We start from the raw sequence: 6,684 nt of genomic DNA, 5'->3' as shown, positions 1-6,684 counted from the left end.
TTGCTCAGGAGGGTCTCAAACTCCTAAGCTCAAGCAATCCACCTGCTTCTGCTTCCCAGAGTGCTAGGATTACAAGCGTGAGCCACCACACCTGGCCATCTGTAACCTGTTTTTACCTGAAGAAGTTTCATCACACAAGCCCCAGCTTGGGCCTCCTTATCTATGAAGTCTTCCAAGCGCCCAGTCCCCAGCTTGTTCTGCCTCTGATCTGTGTGTGGTTGTGGTTATTACCCTCTATCAAAGCACTTGCTTGCATGTCTGTCTCTCCTTCAGGACCATGGACACCTTGAAGATGGGGACTGTGTCTTATTCATCTTTGTGTCCCCAAATCTAACATGAATCTGACATATGGGGGTACTCAAAAGATTTTTATTGAATGATGGAACTAAATAAGCCAACCTAGATGCCAGTCAACAGCAGTGAGACACCTCTGTCTTTATTCAGTACTAGGCTCTCCATTTTTCCTAGGTATGGAGACTCCTGGGCTCAAGCAATCCTCCCTCCCCAGCCTCCCTAGGAGCTGGGATTACAGGCACATGACTCTGCACCCTGACATTATTGGCTTTTTAAAAATGTGACTACTAGTACATTTAAAATCACATGTGGGGCTCACATGATCTTACTATTGGGCAGCTCAGCTTCACATACCAGGAAGCTTCAGGTCCCATCTTCCTCTAGGAGGTGGCAATCCCTCCCTACCTTTAATGCCTCCATTCCAGAAGGGTCTAGAAGTTTCCTGAGGAAACTCTCTGTCTAATATGGCAATTATTGAACCTCGGACAAAGGCAGGGCCACACTCAGTCCTAAGTGCTGAGTCTTAACAGAATGTTCAGTAGCTGACAGGCTCCTACTCTGTGGGTTGCACAATGCCACACTTTCTGCTTTCCAGGGGTCTGTAAGCCTAGATGCTGTGGTGCACATCCCAGATCCCACCTCTCTAAGGAGAACCCCTGGCCGAAAGAAGATGCCATTTTCCAATGGCTGTCCATAAGTGGTGACAAAGCCTGGCCCTCTTGCCTCCCTTCAGGACATCTGTGAAGGGCCATCCCAACCTCAGAGCTCCTCCTGGGATCATTGGAGGCTCTGTTAGAGCAAACCTCCTTTCCTTGCCATAGGTGAGCCTTCTCCTTTGCCCACTTCTCTCTACTCTGTCTCCTCTCAGTAAACTCCTTCCTTCAAATCTCAAGAGTCTTTAGGTCTATTTCCTGGAGAATCTGACCAACACAGCAGTGGATGCCAGGCGCTGGCCTAGCAAACTGACTCCAAGTGGGATTCTAGAGCTGGATCACCACCTGCTAATGAGGACCCATCACTAGTGGTTGGCACAATGTGGGGACAACTGTGCAAATTTCGCCAGGGCTGAATGGAGATGGGACATCAGTGAATGAGAATGCAGGATAGGTACAAAATACCAGGTGTTTGAGAGAACTGGGGACAAGGACTAGGGAGTCAGATGGCTCTGGCTGGGGGCAGTTGCGCCTTGGAGAAAGACAGTGAAAAGACAATAAAAGCTGGAGAATCTTCCTGGCAGCGTCCAAGAAACTCACCTCCTGAAGTTCAGAGATGGAGAGAGGCTGAGGATCAGGTCCCAGACCAAATAAGGCTGGCAGAGGCCCAGCGTGGATTGAATTCTCAACTTTAATGAGTCAGCTGTACCAAGGCAGTATAGAGGTTAGTGTCTCTTCCTTGCTCGGAGACCTGACTCTTCCTTAGAAGTTGTGTGCCTTGCCCTCCCCCAGCCCGGAGCAACCACTGCAGCCCCCCTCCTTGCACTGGACCGGTAACTCGGCTACCCCACAAGCTGCCCTGCTGGTGAAATGCCAGGTAGGCTGAGAGGAAGGAGGCTCTGCCCTGAAGGAGCCTCAGTCTGGGCCAATGCTGGGTCAAGGGCATCAGAACATAAAGTTGGGTAAGGAGAGCGCGTTGCTGTGGGAGCATTTTCCCACATTACAGTATTCATCACCCCAGCAAGGACCCTGAAGATTGGTGCAAAAGCACTGCTAGGGCAGCTCTTGGAAGCATAAAGAAAGGGTCCCACAGCACTCACCCCAACAGCAGGCCAGCTGGTGACTCCCAGCTGTGCTCTTCTCTAGCAATTGTCCCCAGCTGAAGGAAGCTGCCTCACCCAAGGTCGTTACAGGACAAGAAGGCTGGCAGGGGAGCCTAGCAGCTCAGGAGCCTGGCATGAGGTGGGCCGATCCTTAGTTAGAACTGCATTATCAAGGCTGACTTCTTCTGTTCCCCAGCAGGGGTCATTCCTGAAAGTTCTCCCCAAGAAACCTCCTGCACCCACTTCTCCATCTGAGTCCTGTTCCGTGGGAAGCCTGCCATGTGACAGGGCTGAGGCTGGAAAGGTACGCATGGTACGGTGAAATGTGCTCAGGGCCAGGTTTGTGGGCAGCTAAGTGCAGGGAAGGAGTTGAGAGAAAGAGACTACCGTCTAAGCCACCAAAACATGAAACCACTGGCACAAAAGCCCAAAGAGAGGGCTGTCTTCTCTGACTGCCAGGCCTTTCAACTGCTCTGGATGGAAAATTGGGGTCCCGGAAGTATTGTCATGGTGTCTCTTGGGACACGTTTCTCACAAGGGCCCACCTCTTGGTCTCCCCACAGTGGATGAAGCTGAGACACAAAGTGGAGGTGAGCAGGTGTGGCTCCATGCAGGAAGCTCCCAGAGGTGCTGGAACCAGGGCTCCCCTCACCAGGCCCAGGGGCATGCTCATTGCCCCATTGCAACAGGCTCTGGGGTATCAGCTGCAGCAGGGTGGTGCCCGGGGCTGGGGGTAGAGCCTGGCCACGTTCGTGGGTCGGAGTGCCTTAAATCTGTCGCCTCTGCCTGCCACCTCTGCATGGTCACCATTAAGGCCATTCTCTGCACTTGGCCTCCCTCCCCTATTTCTTCTCTCTGGGAGGACTCTTAAAGGTCATCAGGGCCTCCTTGTGAGTAGAATCTGACATCTTTTCTCTATTCTTGGCGGCATTTGATGCTACTGCCCACTCTATCCCTTTGGATTCTGGGATATATCTTGCCCCTCCCCATCTCATAACCTCCCTTTCTTCCTTCCTTCCATAGTGGACACCCCCAAAGCTTAGTCGTCAGCTTTCCTATGGTGACACCCAGCCCCTGGTAGCCCCTGTTCTTTTGCTACCAGGACATCAGTTTTCTGCTCAGTTATGAGGATAGTCAAATCTGTAGTCATCGTCCTCACCACTTCAGATTATTAGTGGGATGGGGCTTGGCTGGGGCATGTGAAGAGTTAGATAACCTGGTCTCAGGGTATTCTCTGTGTGCCCTGGACAACCTGCCTTCAAACTGACATAGAATGTTCTGGAACCCTGAAGCAGAAGCCCGGTCATAGACCATGATCTTCATGGGATCCAAGAGCCATTCGGTAAAAAACTGAGCCCCAGCCTGTGGCTGGTATTCAATGTATATAAACAAGTCTGGCAAACCAAAGGTGGCCAGGCTGTGTGGAGGGACAGAGGGACCCTTAACGGGCCATAATATGAGTGGAGCCAGCATAGGGAAGACTGGCAGAGAGGAGGAGCAAGAGTTACAGGACCCTCCAAGGAAGCTGCTGAGTAAAAACCTGGGGCAAAAAGAGTGAAACTATCAGTGAGAGTCTAAATAGAGGTATCCTGAGATGATCTGAGGACATAGGTTACAATGACTTTAAATCAAGACCCAGGCTTGTCCTGGGTCTGCAGGTGGAGTGCTAGCAACATCCCTGGTGACAGACTCTCAGATGGATCCTGGATTGGGGACGATGTATCCTGTGCTTCCCAAGTTCCATGATCTTCACTGCTCAGTCATTCTAAACTTTAATGAACACCCACGTGATTAGCAAAAGCGGGTACAGACAGGAAGAAGATGCCGCCTGCTCATTTCCTAGGGTTGCCATAATAAATGACCACAAACTTAGTGACTTAAAACAACAGAAATGGATTCTCTAGTGGTTCATGAAGCGACACGTCAGAAATCAAGGCATTGACTGGGACAGTTCCCTCTGTAGTAAGAGAAGAAAGGGAAGGAGAGGAGGGGAGGAGGCTCTGGGGGCGAGCCCTTCCCACCTCTCCCAGCTCCTGGCAGCTGCAGCCATCCTCAGTGCTCCTTGGTCTGGGGCTGCATTGCTCCAGTCTCTGCTTCACCCTGTGTCTGTCTCAAATCTCCCTGGGCCTTCATCTTATGAAAGCACCAGTTGTTGCATTTAGGGCCTGCCCTGAACGCCAGTACATTCTCATCTCGAGATGCTTAATTATATCTGCAAGGACTCTAATTCTAAACAAGGTCACATTCCAAGGTTCCAGGTGGACTTTGGGAGATGGAGCATATTTCCTTACCCACCATACCATCGCTGCTTTCAGAGAATTTATGTTTCTATAATCATAATTTAAAAATTCCACAAAATGTTATGGGGACCAAGATGTCTGTCTCTTCAGAGGCAATGCAGGTAGCCTCAGGATTACAGAGGAAGACTGGTCAGTTTCACTGACTAGATCAGGACAACTTCACAGTAAAACAGACTTTTTGCTGAAGAGTGTTGACAGGCAGACAAGGGGATGAGAGCAAGGATGAGAGAACTTGGTGCCTTGACACGTCTGGAGTCCGGGTGAATGTGTGTGGAAAGAGGAGGGTGCATGTCCGGGGTAGCATGAGGTGACAATGGAGAGGGAAGGGCCAGGTCAGAGATGGACTTGTACATGCTGCAGTGACTTGGTTGATTGAATATTGGCGGGGTCTCTCTCAGTTGTCCAGGCTAGAGCACAGTGGCCTGATCACAGCTCTCTATAATCTCAATTTCCCAGGACTTTCGACATAATAACATGAGTGGAAGAGGAGTGTGGACAGCTGGATGTGCGAGTCCAAAGTGTAGGTGAGGGTGTCAGCACATGGAAGAGAGAAGTGAAGTGAGGCTTGTTCATTGCTGACGGGACAGGAAAATGGCACATCCCCAGAAAAGACGAGTTGGCAATTCCTAGGTAAAATACAAATGCCTTTGCCTGTTGACCCAGCAATTTACTTGGGAATTTACCCCTTCTGGACACATGTGAAGAAGTTTTAAATGTTGGAGAAATATGATTATCCCTTTTTGAAACAGCAAAAGATTAGAAACAGTCCAGAGGTCAGGATGGAGGGTCTAGTTAATGGAATATTTTATGCTGTTGTAAAACATGAAACAAACAAACAAAACCAAGGAAGCTCTCGATGTGCCGATCTGCTATCATCTCTGGGACGTATTGTTAGATCTTAAAAATAAAAAGAGGGTGGCACTCAATGAGTATGGTGCCGGCCCCATATACTGAGAGTGATGGGTTCAAACCTGGCCCCGGCCAAACTGCAACAAATAAATAGCCAGGCATTGTGGTGGACGCCTGTAGTCCCAGCTACTCAGGAGGCTGAGGCAAGAGAATCGCCTGAGCCCAGGAGTTGGAGGTTGCTGTGAGCTGTGTGACACCATGGGACTCTACCAAGGGCAATAAAGTGAGACTCTGTCTCTACAAAAAATTAAATAAATAAATAAAAAGGTATGGAAGAGTGTATATAGTACACTCTGTTTTATGTAAGAAAGTGCAGAAAAATAGGGGAATAGGAAGGAAGTAATGCTTTTCCAGGAATACATTGATTTTTGAACCACATGAATCTATTAACTCTTCCAAATACTTTTAAAAAAAAATTTTTTTTTTTGAGACAGAGTTTCACTATGTTGCCCTCGGTAGAGTGCCATGACGTCACAGCTCACAACAACCTCAAACTCTTGAGCTTAAGCAATTCTCTTGCCTCAGCCTCCCAAATAGTTGGAAGTACAGGTGACCGCCACAATGCCTGGCTATTTTTGTTGTTGTTGTAGTTGCAGTTGTCACTGCTGTTTAGCTGGGTTAGAACCCGCCAGCCTGGGTGTATGTGGCTGGCACCCTACCCACTGAGCTATATATAGGTACCGCCCAATTTTAAAATTTTTTGAGTAGAATTTCCCAAAGACAATACAAGTGCAAGATGAGACAAGGTCTCAGGTCACCATCCTGAGAACATTAACTTTTTTGTGGAGACAGGGTCTTATTTATTTATTTATTTATTTATTATTTACTTATTTTTTTTAGAGACAGAGTCTCACTTTATCACTCTTGGTAGAGTGCCGTGGCATCACACAGCTCACAGCAACCTCCGACTCCTGGGTTTAGGCAATTCCTCCTGAGTAGCTGGGACTACAGACACCCACCACAATGCCTGGCTATTTTTTTGTTGTAGTTTGGCTGGGGCCAGGCTTGAACCTGCCACCCTCAGTATATGGGGCTGGTGCCTTACCCATTGGGCCACAAGTGCCGTAGTATTTTTTATTTTTATTTTTTGAGACAGAGTCTGAAGCTGTCACCCTGGGTAGAGTGCCATGGCACAACTCTCAGCAACCTCAAACTCTTGGGCTTAAGGAATCCTCTTGCCTTAGACTCCCAAGTAGCTGGGACTACAGGTGCCTACCACAACGCCCGGCTATAAGTTCGGGTCTTATTGTGTTGCCCAGGCAGGTCTCAAACTCTTGGCCTCAAACCTTGGCTTCCAAAGTGCTGGGATTATAGGTATGAGCCAAATGGGAGGCCAACTTTTGAGGGACAGACAGAAGAAGAATCAAGGAGATAGAGAAGGAGGTGCAAGAGAGGAGTTGAGAAAGCGAGGTGTGGCTCGGCGCC

This window comes from Otolemur garnettii, unplaced genomic scaffold, assembly GCF_000181295.1.
Source record: "Otolemur garnettii isolate 467f Iridium unplaced genomic scaffold, OtoGar3 scaffold00018, whole genome shotgun sequence".
In the NCBI taxonomy this organism is placed as follows: domain Eukaryota; kingdom Metazoa; phylum Chordata; class Mammalia; order Primates; family Galagidae; genus Otolemur; species Otolemur garnettii.
This window is presented reverse-complemented; position numbering follows the sequence as displayed.